Source organism: Canis lupus, chromosome 14 (assembly GCF_048164855.1).
Source record: "Canis lupus baileyi chromosome 14, mCanLup2.hap1, whole genome shotgun sequence".
Classification (NCBI taxonomy): Eukaryota; Metazoa; Chordata; class Mammalia; order Carnivora; family Canidae; genus Canis; species Canis lupus.
In genome coordinates this window covers 31,901,458-31,918,042 of record NC_132851.1, presented here as the reverse complement: position 1 = coordinate 31,918,042, position 16,585 = coordinate 31,901,458, and the positions used below count along the sequence as shown (strand labels likewise).

At 45.8% G+C, this 16,585-nt stretch overlaps 1 long non-coding RNA gene across 1 annotated transcript in view; it reads right to left on the bottom strand.

Annotated features, from left to right (window-relative positions):
- Positions 1-235: 235 nt before the first annotated feature.
- The window catches only part of LOC140603871 (uncharacterized), a 61,541-nt gene continuing 45,191 nt past the window's right edge, over positions 236-16,585 (bottom strand). Inside the window, exons 6-8 of the long non-coding RNA XR_012006848.1 lie at positions 12,518-12,725; positions 11,965-12,037; positions 236-612 (exon numbers count right to left, since the gene is read on the bottom strand). This is a non-coding gene — a long non-coding RNA (uncharacterized lncRNA). The remainder of the gene's footprint in view (positions 613-11,964; positions 12,038-12,517; positions 12,726-16,585) is intronic.

Genomic DNA, 16,585 nt, shown 5'->3' with positions numbered 1-16,585 from the left:
ACACACACACACACACCCGATGCCAGATTCCAGGGACCCGCCCGACTCCCGACCTGATTGCCCAGCCCCCTGTCCTTCTGAGGATCAGGAGTCTCTTCTCTCTGCCACAGTCAGGGCGGCCTGGGTGCAGACACCTCTCGACAGAGGTATTAAGCGCTCTCCAGAATTAATTTCACTGACTAGACCCATTTTCCTATTGTGGCTCCATTATTAAATAAGCAGTGGACCCAAAAGGAAAAAAAAAAGATCCTTTTTGCAATTACACACGCAGAAGGTAGCTCAACAGCTGGAAAAGTGAAATGTCAGTTTGACAATCACATAATGGCCCAGAAGCATTTGCAGACAGGTCTGTCTCGTTAAACCTAGTGATATTTAGTGGGCGAGGAACACGGAGCAGAGGGGTCGGAAGAAATGGGGAGTGGGTGCCATGCCGTGGCCAGCGTGAGCTGGAACAGGTGCGGGGGTTGGGAGGGCGGAAGGGGCCATGAGACAGAGGTTCTACTCCTTCTATGCCACTTTCTCTTCTGGAGCCAGACGAGTCTAAAGTAACGGGCAGCAAAGAGGAACCAAGAGCCCCAGTGGAGGTGGTATAACGTCTCAGGTGCTGATTTCCTAGAAAAAAAAATGGAATAGGAAGAGGCTGGAGTTTAGCAGCTCTTGGTTCTGTGACCCAAATTGAGTTGCAACCTGGCTTTCCCCACTTTTGCCCTATAAAAGCCCACAAGGCAATGCCTCGGTGGCTGAACAGTTAAGCGTCTGCCTTCGGCTCAGGGTGTGATCCTGGAAGTCCTGGGATCGAGTCCCATATCAGGCTCCCTGCATGGAGCCTGCTTCTCCCTCTGCCTGTGTCTCTGTCTTGTCTCTGTCTCTCTCTCTCTTTCTCTCTCTCTATCATGAATAAATAAATAAAATCTTAAAAAAAAAAAAAGTCCACAAGGTTGTAAAGGTTGTACCGCAGGCATTTGGGGTTTCTCTTTATCATGGCTTTTACCGTCCTGTAGATCTTTCTGGATTACTCATTCTCCTGTGCTGCTAGGCTGTAAGCTCCCGGAGCAAAAAGAAGGTGTGTTGCTCATTTCTGTACCTCCAGTGTGTGTCTTAGTAAATGTGTGATGAATGAGTAAGTAAATAAATGAACCAGTGAAGAATCCACCTCGAAGTTTCAGATGGAAGCAGGGCAAAAGGGCAGAGGCCAGCTGTTAGAAGACTGTGTGTGCTGTGTCAGGGTTTGGGTTTTATTCCAGAGGTCACAAAATGTTGACCAAGGGGGTGGTATGTTAAGTTTAGCGTGTTAAAGAGATTCTTTGGTGTAAGTATATGCATCACAACTTTTAAATTCATACATAATGTTCTGAATTTCTGTGTTTTGCTTTGGGCTTGGGTTTTTAATTGGAAAAACCCATGAACTCATCAAAGCTGAGTATTATTTGACCTTAAACATCTCTTTGTATCATCTTCCACCTAAGACCTAGAATCTGTCTCTCTTAACTTTGCTCCCACTTAGTCTATGTGACCGGTTTCAGCCAGGTAGTAGAACACGTATTTGAAAAAAATTTTAAAAAATATAATAGAGAACTATACTTAGGATAGTTCAGCTGGTTGCCTCTGAGAGGCAGGATCCTTTATATTCTCCAAGTTCATTACAATTTTGTGTTTTGTCCACATTTCCTCTAGCTCGCATGTGTACCATGACTTTCTGGGGTTGCCTCCTCTGCCCCTGAGACCTTCCTCTGGAACCTCCCATGTAATCGATCCAGTAGCACAAAAGCTCCTTTGTCAGTGTAGCATGACCACAGTCCAGGCTACAGTTGATCGATGTGGACACTTGGGTAAAATGCACCAAATCAAAGTCCTTCCCCAGCGTTTTGGAAATGAAACTAAGCCGTCTCTCTCCAGGTGGCTGAAACAGAAGGTATGGGAGCTTGAGAACTGACGGCAGCTGGAGGAGGTTGAAAGAGAGAAGAAAGAACTGTTTCCCAAAGAGAAACAGAGCCAGGAGCAGGCTAGAAAGATTCCTGCTGTGTTTCAGGCTCTGGCGTCCAATATTCGTGAAGCCCCACCGTGTTCCCGTCTCCTGGTTCTGGGAACTACCCCAGGATCATCTCAGTAATTGTCCCTCTTGCCTACGCTAGATCCAGTTGGATTCCTTCCAGCTGCACTCCAGCTAATTAGAATTAATAGGAGTTGCTTTCCTTTTAAATTCAGAAAAAAATCTCGAGGATATGATTATATCAAATATCAAATTATATTTGAATATAATTCAAATTTCTGCATGTTCCAGCCTCACCTAGAACTTCAGATCTGCATTTATGCAGCTGTCACAAACCCACCGTACATTTCTTAGAGGGATTTCCCTTAGAATGAAAGAAGGAAGGTCAGTGCTTTCTGGTCTACCAGTGGAGCCATGTGCTGTAACAAACCTCGCCACCATCACGTCCTTCCCCACTCAGTCTCAGTTGGGAGCCACCTTTGAATGGGCAGCCACGGGGGTAACCTGGTCAGGAGTCCACCCTATGAGTTGGCATGGGCAGAGTCGGTGTGAGAAGCCTGTGTCTGAATCACACCTCTACTCTGTCTGGACTAGTGAGTGTGGAAGTTACTAACTTCCTTACCCTCAGGGTCCTCATCAAAAATGTGGCAAAGAATGGACATCTGCCTTCTAGAACTTGAGGGGAGATCTGATGACTTCATGCCTGAAATCTCTTTCAGCAGGGTTCCTGGCCCACAACAAGCCCTAGATAAATGATAGCTCACATTGTCAATAATGTATCTCATCTTCTTGGTTGTCCCCTGATTTCCACTTTAACAAGAACACGCCCAACCATTGCATCCTCGCAACTACCATGTCTCCTTGAGCCACATGCGCTGCCCAGAGCATGTGTGTCCATCTTGCATGACACAACAGAAGAGCAGCAATCAGCGTAGGCTTGGCCTAAGGGAACAATCACTCTCCCCAAATTTTGGTGGAGTACAACAGCAAAGATTTATTTCTTGCTCACGAGTTATGTTCACATCAAGCTGCAAATGGAGTACACCTGTGCTCCACACATCTTCATTCCGGAACTAAGGAATGAAGCCCCTATTCAGGACAAACCCCACTGATAAGAGAGGCAAAAGAGGGATAGGAAAACATCTTACACCATTCCATAGAGTTGGTGCACACCACTTCTACTTACATTTTTATTGGCCAAAACAAACTAGATTGCTAAATCTTCTATCAGAGGGAAATACAATTTTCTTGCATGGATGAATTCAAGAAAATAGTTTGAACAAATAATAATCTTTTTCCACCTGATTTAGGGACTCTCAGGCAGGACATGTGGGAAGACACTTAACTTTAATGTCTCAGGTCCCAATTCCCTCTGGGTAGGGGACGTGGGAGGAACAATGTTGGCTCTGTCCTCTGGTGTTTATCTCATTGGACACCAGCAGCCCTAGTAACAACTGATATTTAATTCCAGATATCATAGAAAATGTTCACATCATGAAAATTAGAAGGAGGTAGACTAAAATCTAATTTTGGTTTTCCTCTGAGATAATTTTTTTGTATCTTCCAGCTTTTCCAGAAGGAGGATGCATTTATTAAATAAGAAATATGCATATATTTCTTATTCTTTTATATATATATATAGAGAGAGATTAGCCTGGCAGCAGAATAGAGGACGAATTCCAGTGGAGAGATCCTGGTGGCAGAGGACTAGGGAAAAGAGAAATGATTAACTAGGACCCAATAGGTGAGTCCAGGAGGTGGGAAGAGAGGCTTCTAGTGTACACCCACCTTGGGCCAGCACCAAGGTAATGGACACCCTTCTGACCTACTGAAGAGTACACGTCCCATGAGAAAGCTGTAGGTGTCATCCTTGGATGCAAACAAATCAGAAGGTCCTTCCTTGAACCCTCACTCCCAACACCAGCATCTTACCCAGGTCTGCTTTGGTAAATAGGTCAACGTCGCATCTCCTGACATTGTCTTAGTATTTGGAAACTGTCATTGAACTGATGCCATCTTGGTCTTAGAAAGCAAAGATCTGAGGGACAAGTGGTGAGCTCATTCCATTCGTCTTTCTGTCATAGTGGGAGAAAAGTGCATAGTCAGACCCTCCTGACTACAAAGGATACAAATGCTTAGGGCAGACAGTGGGTATTCAAATGAGCTGATCTTGAGCAAGTCTGCTGGTGTCTCTGAGATTCAAGCTCCTTATTATGTAAATGGAAATTATAACACCTACTTCATAGAGTCTGTAAGAGCAGAGTCATCTCGGAAAATATCTAATATGACGATGCCTAACCCATAATTAGTAACTAGTATAATATGGTTCCCCTGGTACCACAGTGTAAGGGCACAAACCATGGTATAAGGAACTGGCTCTAGCAAAAACCCCTACAGACATAACCAAAATCATAAGAAAAGCCACCTATGGTTTTTGTATCCATCCCACCATTTAATAATCAGGAAGTTCTTCTTGCATTCATCCTAAATTTTTCCACTGCAGCTAAACCCGCAAACTAGAAACCTGCCATGTCACCACGGCCCTGCCTGGAATCAATCCAGGTCATGGAAAGAGCATTTGCCATGGAGACACACAGGTCTGCATTACAGCAGCTTAACCCTGGGCATGCCACTAAAATGTCTCAAGCTTCGATTTGGCCCTTTTACAAATATTATCTACTTTAGAATCCTGCTTTGACAATTATTTTGAGAGTGAACCATGCAATTCATCTGGCCCAGAAAAAGTGTGCATTGAATGTGAGCTCCTTTCCATTTATTTCTAATGGATTTTACCATTTAAGGAAAAACATATTTTTTAAACTCAGGGCTTTTTTTTTTTTTTTTCAGCTCATTATTTTTATCCAGGACCATTATAGCTATTAAGTGTTTTGGGCTTCTCTCTCTCAAGAGACATTTTATGATGCCAATTAGAGGTGCAAGTATACTGAGATTAAAAAGTAATGACTAGCAAAATGAACAGTGGATTTTCCCCTCTTGACACCCGGCTCGCTGCTACCGAAGCTCATTTCTGAATGCACAACTTTCTAGAAGAAGAAGGGAAAAAAAAAAAAAACCTTATTTGTGGGGTCAAGGGAGTATCATTGAGATTCTACAATTCAGGATAATTTGAAGACCATCGGGGAGAGAGATGACCCATGTGTGCAGGTAACACATTCACACTAGGACTGCACAGGCCATATTGCCATTCTTTATTAGGATAGAAATCCGATAACAGGAAAATAATGGTCATATCATAGAGAATTGGAAAGGTTGAGTCACCAATGGAAATAACCAAAGACGGGGTCCAGTTTCACATGCACAAGTCTCCTCTACTTTATTCTTAAACACAAGGAAGGTTCTCAGTTAAATGTGTGGGTTCACTGACGAATCAGCTCCTGCTCATGCGGATGAAATTATATTTAGTTTTCCTTCCAGTTCTATGCTTTTCTGCTTCTTTGGACCACTTCCTCACCTGCTCCTGTTCAAAGGCCACAGGATTAAGAATTAAATGATTTTACTTAATTTTGAGCCCATGAATACATTTCCTATACTCTGAAAAACCCCTCTTGTCCTCTGAATGGGATCAGTAGTGCCTGCTTGTGGACCCTATCCATCCCATGCCACGAGTAGCTCAGTCCTGTCTCCCTTGGGATGAACGCAGCTGCAGCCCGTCTACTTTCCCAAGCTCTAGGTTAGCATCCTTGCTCTTCTTCCCAGCCCACACCAGCTGGTCTCCACGGGGCTGCTAGCACGTTCTTCAGCAAAGCCATCTCACATGCCAAGCACCTCCCTAGTTCTGTCTAGAGTAGGTGGGACTAACCGACCTCCACGAGAAGGCAATTGGAGCAAACCCTAAGGGAAGACATGGCATCTAGGGACAACCCACCATCCTATACCTTCTCATTTCCTCCCCTTGCACTTCTGGTCCCAGCCATATGGCGCAGTTCCCCTTCCCCCCAAAACTCTACGACTTCCCTGCCTCCAGGTCAGCGCATGCACTCTGTTCTCTTCCCTGACAATTCCTACTTGTTGAAAGGGAAAGAGCTTAGAAAAATACTTTTCCTGCCCGTTCTAGGTTTGGTTCAGGACTTGTCTCAAAACACTCTGTTGCCCAGGTGCTTCTGCCACTGTTGGGTCATATTTCTCCCATGCTGGCCTGAGCTCACTGGGACAATCCATTTCATCTGGGCATCCTCAGAGCCTAAGGTGGCCGGTAGCAACAGTGGGTACTGTAGTCATAGTTTAGGATAGAGCCAAAAACTTTGCATACTTTGCAAAATGATGCACGCCATATAGAAATACGCTGGAAGATTGAGTAACCCAGAGTCTAAGGTTGGAAGTATAGAGAGAACCACTCTGGGGGCATGGTCTCAGATGGTCACTTTTTGGGGTAATTAATCTGCTTATTGAACAGCTAAATTTGGTAGGGTACAATTACCATATAGCCTGCCTCAGACATAGTCTATCATCCCTCCTTTCCCCACCCCTGAATTCCATCTCAGGTAGAGCCATTAGCTCTAAGGTCACTTTCAGGAATAATTATGGTCTCAGATAATAGTTAAACATCCATCCCACACCAGTGCCATCCATCAGGGCTGACTTGGAAACCAGAAGTAAGAAAATGGAACTTGTGAGTTCTTGTACTCTGCAAGCCACTGAGCTTCCCAAGCATCTGTCTGGATGGTCAGCTGCCTCCCTCCTGTCCTTAACACATGCCTCCCTTGTCTCTACACATGGTTTCCTGGAGCCCAGCTCTCTTACCCACTGACCCTCCCCCATAAATCGCTAGGTCGCTGGACGGGTCCTTCTTCCCTCCATGGATGGACTCACACTTCTCTTTTGAATGTGAGGGGTCAGGCTTATCCTTTGTCCTCAATTCTGGGGTTGCATCCAAATTCTGAAAAGAGCCTCTTTTGTTATAAATCACATTTCTGTGATATCAGGGAACAAAACAGACAGGAAATTTGCTTTGACGAGGGGCACATAATGATGGTGTATTCTGCTAAGCCACCAACAAAGGTCCATGATGTCACAGGCTCAGTGTCTGCAATTCCTACAGATGATAGGGATGGCCTCTCATCAGCAGGAATGGTGAGTGTTTGACATTTATAAGATCTGTTTTGGTAATAATGGAAATGTCGAATTAAATTAAATGTTAAATTGCATTTGTGCACCTACATGGGTGTGCAAAAATCTAATGAGCTAGAGAACCCTGTCATACCACTGGGCTGGATTGTAGTCAAAAATGCCTCAACTCTAGAAATGCTAGCAACACAGACAATGCCAGGTGCTGGGCACTCCAGGAAAAATGCCCTCCTGTGGGATTCGCAAAGGAACCTAGGGCCACAAAGAAGGGAGCCATGATTCTGCTCAAGCTGGGCAGGTATGAAGGCTTCACAAAGGGGTTGGGACTTCGAGTCTCAGGAAGATTTCTCTAAGGGGAGATGGAAGAGTGTGCAAGCCTCAGGAGCAGGTCGAGTCAAGGAAGAGGATAAAAGAGCTGCTGGTGTGGTGGGGCCCGTCTTGAAGTCCTGGGTAGTGAGAAAAAGATGGGAATGGCGCTGCCTGGGTCCTTGGTCCACTGGGGTCCATTCCTTTCAGATGAGGTTTAGAGAGGTTAATTGACTTGTGATGATAGCAAAGCTGGGATCGGAAACCTTAAGGCCTGTGTGCTTCCCAGCATGCCATGCATGGTGGGCAGAGGGGGCACATGGTGCCCGATAGTGAGCCAGGCCTCAGGAAAATCTGACTTTCCACACAGGGCACCCACCCCCCCTGGCTTGCCAGAAGAAAAACTGCCCATCCTCACTGCTGGGGAAACACACAGGTGTCAGGAGCAACCTAGCTGGAAAGCAGCCCTGATTCTCTATGTGGAGACACAGAAATCCCTGAGCTCGGAATGAATGGGACAGGTGTTTGCAAATCTCCTTCCTGATAGGATGTTCGGGATCTAGGCCCCGCTCCAGATACGCTGGTCGCCAAGAATCCCCATTGGATGACTTGATCCCCAGAAAGCTTCAAAATCCCCAGCAACTTTACCAAATTCTCCCTGTGGCCCCAAATCTCCAGCCTTCAACGGAGGTGTATTTGTTCAGCCCTCAGAGTGCCTGCATCTGAGAAGCTTCTCTCAGGAAAAATCCCTGCTGGTTACTGCAGGGCTTGCTGCTTTATAGCAAGGTCAAAATCATTTAGGATCAGCATTTAGGGGAGGGCCCAGGCCCAGACGCCCTTTGGCGTGGCTGGGATCCATTCTGCGGCAGATCTATACTGGGCAGGAAGGGTGCAGGGTGAATGAGACCCAGCTCCCGGCTTCAAGGGGCCATTGCCAAGGAGGAGAGATGAGCTTATGAGTAGAAAATGTACCCCCTTCATGGCCTTGCAGTAGGTTTACTGCATAGAACAGCGTTCCATGTCCCTACTGGTTCAGTCCTCTGCTTAGGGTTTATGTAGCCATCCAATAATTCTAAGTTTTTCATGAAAAACCAACACACTTTTCTGCTCTCTCACCTCCTAGAATATGTCTAATAACCTGCAGTGATTGATCTGTCGAATGGACACAGTCAGGTGTGGTTTCTATAGTCTCTCAAAAAAAAGCAAGAAATAATCCTAATAATAATGACGGTAAATCTTTTGTGAGGTGACATCCAAGCTTTGGATAGGTGATCACAGTCATCCTGGCAACCACCGGTGAGCTGGCTCCTGCCATCCTCATCCCTGTTCTACAGGTAAGGTCTCTGATGGCCAGACAAGGAGTAAGCTGCCCTAGAGCCAGGACACCAACACTTGTGTGGTGTTGTCTGGCTCACCCACCCTCTTCAATCTGGATCCTGCTCGAGCCACCGCAGGCACCCTTCTCTGCCCCTTGGCACAGAGTGTGATGCCCCAGGATGCCCACTGATGCCCTGGTGGGGGGCAGGGGCAGCAGCTCCTCCACATGCAGAGGGAGAAGTTCCCTTTCTTCAGGATGTCATGCTTTGTTATGGGAAAATCACAGTATTATTATAGCTCTTTGGGGGGGTCCTGCTCTCCAGAACTCCTCACTCCAAACACACACAGGCTCCCTGAGGCAGCAAGCTCCCAGAGTCACCCGCAGGCCATTCAGAGCCACCCATCCCTGCACGGGGAGTCATTCTCTGGAGACAGTTCAGACACTTGCCAAAGTCAGTGTCCCTCTCTAGAAGCAAAGCCTCTTTTTTCTTCTTTTAAAATAAGAGTGAAGAACACCCATATTTACAGCAGCAGCAGGAGCTGCATAGTCACCAAAAGGTGGAAGCAATTCAAGTGTCCATGGACGACTGCACAGGAGGACAGAATGTGGGGCTCACGTATGGTGGAGCATTATTCAGCCCCAAAGAGGAGAGGAGCTCTGACACATGGTAAGGCAATGACCCTGAGGACATTCGGCCAGCTGAAATAAGCCAGGCCCGAAAGGACTCTATGATTCCACTTCATGAGTGGTCAGATTCAGAAAGAAACTAGGATGGTGGCGGCCAGGGGCAGGGGATGGGGGGAATGCACAGTGCATCCGGACAGAGTTTTGGCTCTGCAAGATGACAAGAGTCCTGGAGGTGGCCACCAGGGATAGCTGCCCAGCCATGTGAATGCGCATAAAGCCACTGAGCTGTGCACTTAAGAATAGTGAGGATGGCAACCTTGATGTTGTGTGTCTTTTACTATGAATCAAATTATTTATGAGAATGGGGAAAAAAGAAAGAATGAAGGAGGAAGTGCCTCAGGGACCCCCTGAAGCTTGTCCCCCAGAAGCCTTTTATCCTCTCACAGAACAGCGCTCCATGTCCTTACTGGTTCAGTCCTCTGCTTAAGGAAGGTCCTTTGGTTTCAAAAGTTCTAATAAATCTAAAGCCATCAAGGTCTCTGGGTTTTTTAAAAAATATTTTTAAAAGATTTTGTTCATTTATTCATGAGACACAGAGAGAGAGAGAGAGGCAGAGACACAGGCAGAGGGAGAAGAAGGCTCCCTGAGAGGTGTTGCATGTGGGACTAGATCCCAGGACCCTGGGGTCACAACCCGAGCTTAAGGCAGATGCTCAACCACGGAGCCCCTGACGTGTCCCAACACCTCTCTTTAAGGAGGAAAGACCCCAAGAGTTTTGCCTACAAGTGGGCATCTGCTTGCAAGTGGTTTTTGGAGCCCGGACCTAGGGAAGCCCAATCCCAATCACTGCAAACACTGAGGAGGCAGCACGTGGCACCCTTCTTCCTTTCTAGGAGACACAGGCAGCAAGTTGACACAAGATTTTACTGAAAGTCTCAAAATCTTCATCAACGCTGCATGTTCCCTTTGTTGAAATAATGTGATGCGCTTTTTTTCCTTTTTGAGAAAAGATGTCCACAGATATTGAGAGCAAGAGCCAGCAATCACGATGAACTATTTCCAACTTTACTCATGAGAGGAAAACATCAAGACATCCATCTGTGAAACAGAACCTCAGGCCTCTGTGAGGAAAATGATAGAGGTTTCTAGAGGGAGGGGTCCTGTCATTGTACCATTGACTGTCCTCCATCCTCCAGGGACTGAACAAAGTCATTCTCCCAGAAGATCCCCATACTCTTTCCTCCCATGATCTCCAAAAAACCATCAAGCAGATACACCCAAAGAAACCAAAGTAATGGCTTGGCCCCTGAACAAAGATGGCGACTTGACTCCTCCAAGTCTAAAGAGTAGAATAGCCAGTGAGTTTTTAAAGGTCAACTTTATCACTGAAAGAAACAAATCTTAAATCTTATGGGATATTCTTCTATAGATATTAGGGTCATATGACCATGTCAGAGGTCCTAACAAAGAGGGGCAGTTGGCAATCACTCAGGCTTTGGACACCAGAGAAATCTTCACAGGTGAGTTGTGACTTTTAAAGGATGAATAGGGGTATGGCCAAAGAAAGGGTTGAGATGGGAGTGGGGGACACATCTCTGAGGAAAGGCATCCTCTAAGGCAAGATGTGAGGTTTAGCTCCAGAAATTCTATGCCTAAAGCTGAGAACCTGCAGGAGTTAGAGCCTCAGCTTCCAGGAAGAGGGGTAAATCCTGAAGGCTCCTCAGTACCACGGCGAAGAGCATCTTCACCTTCCTATAGGTCTTTGTTTCTATATACTTTACAATGCTTGCCCCACTTCATAAATATCAAAATCTTGAGCCTTTCCTTAATGTTATTAAAAATTCAAAATAAAGCCTTCTCCCCGTAGTGAAAGGAATGACCTTTATAAAACCTAAATCTATCATGCTATTTTCTTACTTAAAATCCTCCAGAGGCTCTTAGAGCAAGTACCTCTGTGTACAATCTCTGCTGGGGTCCAAGGAGTTATATAATATTAACAGTTATTGACATTTTACGAAATGCCATGTGCTTTACTGGTATAAATTCGTGTAATCCTTGTATCAAGGGCAGAATGTAGGTGCTATACTAACCTATACCGCATTTGGAAATACTTTACCTAAGATTTCTGAGCTGGTAAATAATGGAGTCAAGTGTGGATCACCCCAGGTGATCTACTCCAGAGTCACGGTCTGGTAACCCCTATGCAACATGGACCATCATGATCACATTGGCCTGTGCATTACCATATGCGTCTCCCCATCTTTTCTTCACCATTTCAATCCAAGCCACTATCACCTCTCCCTGGGCAGTGGTCACGCCTCTGAATGAGACTTCCTCTCCCATCTCAGCAACATACTCCTAGATATTGTCATCACCCATGACTACGGCCCATCAGCATCCCACTCTCATGCGCCACTTTTTATTTCCAGTTCATTCTCTATAGTACACTAACTCCAACAGTTCTTTGGCCCCAACACAACCTACAACCCACTGATTCTACCAATACTTTATTGCCCCTCACCCCTTTCATGCTCCTACTTCCCTCCAACCGAACTGACACTTCACAAAACATCATTGTAGTTCTCTCTTTCATTAATCCCTATCTCCTCAACCTTTTTTTCCTGTCACTGTAACTTACCTGGAATAACTCCAGTCCTGGTTTAATCCTCGTCACTTCCACTCTCCCCCTGAACCTAGGCAGCTGTCTTTCACTGGAGGAAAACCCAAAGGTGATTCTCAGGTGAGTCTTTATGACTGCGTAGAAATCCCCACATCAATTCATCTCCCAGTTTCCTAGATCATGTCAATTCCTCAAACTTCCAAACATCCTCTCCACTCTTACCCTCGTCGTGCTACTTTGCTGAGAAAATGAAGCAATTAGAAGAGAAACGTCACATCATATCATCTCCGTATCTACCTACCCACCTCCTCCTGTACTTCTGTCCTATTACTACTGAGATGGTCTATTTCCTTATCCAAGGCCATTCTTCCTGCCCTATCTCATTCATGTTCACCACCATTCTTATCTTTCTTGCATTATCAAATTTTCCCTTTCTATGGAAGCATTTAACTAGCAAGCAACTATGCCCTATTGTATTTTATCTTTCAAATATTCTCCCTTAACCACACATTTCCCTCCCCTCACTTGCAAATAATTATCTATATTCACCTCTTTCCCATTCTCTACTTACCTCCAATCTGTCAGAATTTCCTCTCCACCAATTCACCAAAGAACCATTGTCATGGCATCAGTGGCCTGCACATTGCTGTACCCAACTGCTGCTCCGCAGTCTTGTTTTATTTCAATCTAACAAACTCATTGGATGTTAATCATTGCTTCCTTGGTGACACTCTCTCTTCAGTTGGCTTCTAGGAATCACTGGTCTTAGTCAATCTGGGCTGTTATGACAAAATACCACAGACAGGATAGCTTTTAAACAACAGACATTTATGTCTCACAGTTCTAGAAGCTGAGAAGTCCAAGAGCAAGGTGTCAACATGGTCACATTGGGTACAGGGCCCTCGTCCTGATTCACAGCTGCCAGTGCCTTCTCACAGTGTCCTCTCATGGTGGAGGGAGCTAGGGATCTCTGGAGTTCATTTTGTTAGAACATGAATCCCATTCATGAGATCTCCACTTTTATGACCTAAACACCTCCCAAAGGACTATCTCCTATTGCCATTACATTGAGGTTAGGATTTCAACACGTAAGCTTGAGTGGGGGACACAAATATCCGGACCACAGCACCACTTTGGGTTGCTATGGTCCCATTGACCTCTGCTTCTCCTTTGCTCATCTGTCCCCATGCTGACCAACAACCAACAACCAACAACAGGGTGACTCCGAGTCTACTCCTCAGATCTCTTCCCTTTCAACATGCACTTGCTAGGTCAGCATCCCAAGACTCATGGCTTAAATACCACCTATGCCTTGATGACTCCCCATGTTTTACTGTACAGAACTCTGACTTCTATCCTGAACTCATACATCTCCACTGGAAGGTCTTCTAGGCATCTCAAACTGTACTTATCAACCAGTTCCTAATTCCCAGACCCTTTCCAAACTTTCTCCTCTCATACTCGTCCCCATCTCAGTTAATAGTAATTTGAGTTATTTTGGGATCTCAGCCCAAAGTCCTGAAGTCATCCTCCACATTGAATCCATCACCAAACGTTGTCTTTACCTGCAAATCTCTCCCGAAGCTAACCACTTCCCACCATCTCTATTGCTTGCCTACTGCTCCACAGCATTATTTCAGTAGCCACCAGACTGATGTCACTGCTTCTGTCCTGTGCCCCCTCAGGACAGCTGCCACTGACGTTTTTGAAATACAAATCAGATCATGTTATACCTTTAAACCTCCAATAGCTCTCTATCAAAGTTAAAGCCAAAGTCCTTTTTTAAAAATTTTTTTTAAATTTATTTATTCATGACAGAGACATACAGAGAGACAGAGACATAGGCAAAGGGAGAAGCAGGATCCCTGTGGGGAGCCTGATGCCAGACCCAATCCCAGGACCCTGGGATCATGACTTGAGCCAAAGGCAAACACCCAACCACTAAACCACCAGGTACCCCAAAGTCCTAACAATCATTTATGGGAGCATAAATGATCTGCTCCCCACTCCCACATTACCTCTCTGACCTCAGCTTGCCTACTCTCCACCACACTCCTGGTCCCCAAGATGTTATCCCTTATGTCAGGGACTGTGTCCCTGACACAGTTTTCATCACCTGAGCATGCAGAAAACCTAGCATCATGCCTGACATCTTGCAGACACCCAGTTAATGTTGGCTGACCAAACCTCTCCTTTTCCCTCTCTCTTTCTGACCCACCAGACTACTAGGTACAACTTCAGAGCATAACTCTTGCATCATTTCCCTTTCCAGCCCTGTTCCGTATCCAGCACCTAGCACATGCCATACCCTATACTCATGAGGCTGTCACAATGAGTTTCTTCTTGCTTTAGTTTGAATGCTGTTCCAGGAAGATACTGGATATCTTGAACAGGACACCAAAGCAAGGATACAAAAAGCTCACACAAAGACATGCATCTGCAGAATTTGTAAGAGAAATGAAGAAAAACCTGTCCCACTACTCTGAATTCTGCATTTGGAAGGATTCAAGGTCCAGTGGAAGATAAGAAAGGATTGGTTAAGAACATATTTTGGCAATAGTGATTTGAGTCCATGAGAGTCCATGTCCTGTTGACCTGGGCTGGGTGGTACCTTTTACCCCAGCTTCTCCCTACCCCCACCCCGTGCATACTAAACTCAGCTAGAGATACAGAAATAAATAAGACCTGAACTCTATACATAAGAAACTCATTTCTTGGAGAAGCCAAGCACATCCACACAATTTCTTGTGCCAACTGCCAGGATAAACCTCTGCACAAAACACCAGGGAGCTCATGGCAGAGGAGGACTGGTCAACATGACACCCTACATCAGAATTTTTTCTGTGTCATGAAATGTTCCCAAAACCCTGAAGCCAAATTTTTCTACTTCAGTTTAATGAGTGTAGAAGGACCGAGGGTTTTAGACAACAAAGGAGTCTGCATTCACACTCCCCTGGTCTCAGTAGCATGCAAAGATGAGATGTCTGATCGTGGGCTAATGAACCTGCTCCCCTCCAAAGTCACTTATGTTCTCACCCGGGGCTTCTAGAGACATAACAGCCAGGAACAAGGACAGGAAAATTAGAAGCTCCCATTTAGAATTTTTCTGAAGTCAACACTACCACCCCTCTCCAGTTGAAATGACTGGATTCTCTTGCTTAGGGGCCCTTTAGTCTCCGTCTGCAAAGCTCCTGAGATTGCTCACCCAGCTCTGGACAGTTCTGAAGGGGTGTCGGGAAGTCCTTGAGAAGGCTGACCTGCACACTGGCCCTGGGCAATCAGAGGCTCCTCCCCCTGCCCTGTCATTGGAATGTCCACTCTGCCCTCTGTTCCCACAGTGGGCTCTGTTCCAAGGACACGGCCATAAGACATAAGGTGTTGTGGACACCATCTGGATGGTACACGTGGCTGAAGCCTGTTAAGGTCTCTCTATAAACTTTTAAGACGACTCTGGGAGGTGGGTGGGGAGACCTCTTCATCTAGTAGCTGCCCAACATGAGCCTCATTTGTTTTATTAAACCTGCCACCTACCCATCTGGAGTGGCCTACCCCTTTCCCTATTTCTCCCTGTCCTCAGGTTATGACATCAATTTATAAACTGAGGCAGAAGACTGTTCTTCCTGAGGTGACGCTGAAAGGTGTGTCTCCCTGTGGTTTTCAGTCCTTCATCCTTCATCCTTCATCCAAACCCAATCTGTGGAAAAATCCACATGACAGCCACCAAGAAGCTGAACAATTCCATTTTTGTCCCTCTCACCACCCCCAGTTGCCTGTTCCCTGGGTTAAATTGTCCCGGCTCTTTCGCTGCTCCCTTAAGCCATAGTTTTGAATCTCCTCGTCACCCTGCCGCCTCCTGTGGTCACAGGTCATTAGGTCTCTCTCATGAAGTAAACTTTCAACTGAGAGCTGAACAAACTGAGTGAAGAAGGTTCTAGGAGGAGGGGGAGACAAATGCAAAGATCCTGAGACAGGGGCATGCTTGTGTGTGTCTAGGATCGGCAAGGGGTACGGATTACTGCAGAATCATGAACCAAAGGAAATACAGTTACAAATGAGGGGGGAGAGGTAGTCGGAGGTAGGTCTAACCAGCAGGTGAGGACCTGGGATGAAACTCTAAGTAATAGGAGTGACATTATTAGATTTATTTTTTAAAGATATCGCAGTGGCCAGAGGGCAAGAGTGCATTATAAAATAGGCAACAGATGACACCGGAGACAACTGAGGTGACCACCATGGCCCGAGAGCTGAGACTCTTCATACGCCCGGGTGTGTAGGTGTAGGGGGCACAGTCCCTGCAGGAGGCTCAGGGGGAGATGGAATCACAGGCAAAGGTGGGGAAATGTCAACAACAACGGTGACATTATCTTTATTTTTTTCACACTTACATGTGTCAGGCCCTCTCCTAAGCATTTTATAGGCCTTAACTCATTTAGTTCATCCATGAGATAAGGTCATTGTGAGGATTAAGTCCCCATTTTACAACTATGGAAACTGAGGTACAGAGAACCAGCAACAAATCCCACAGCGAAAACTGACGTATGGCTGGAAGGAGATCTTTGGCTTCCCAACTGCCAACCCCACATGCCTGTGAAGTGAGTCCCCGTCGCTGTGCACCAGCCTCCAGAATGTGCATTTCCAT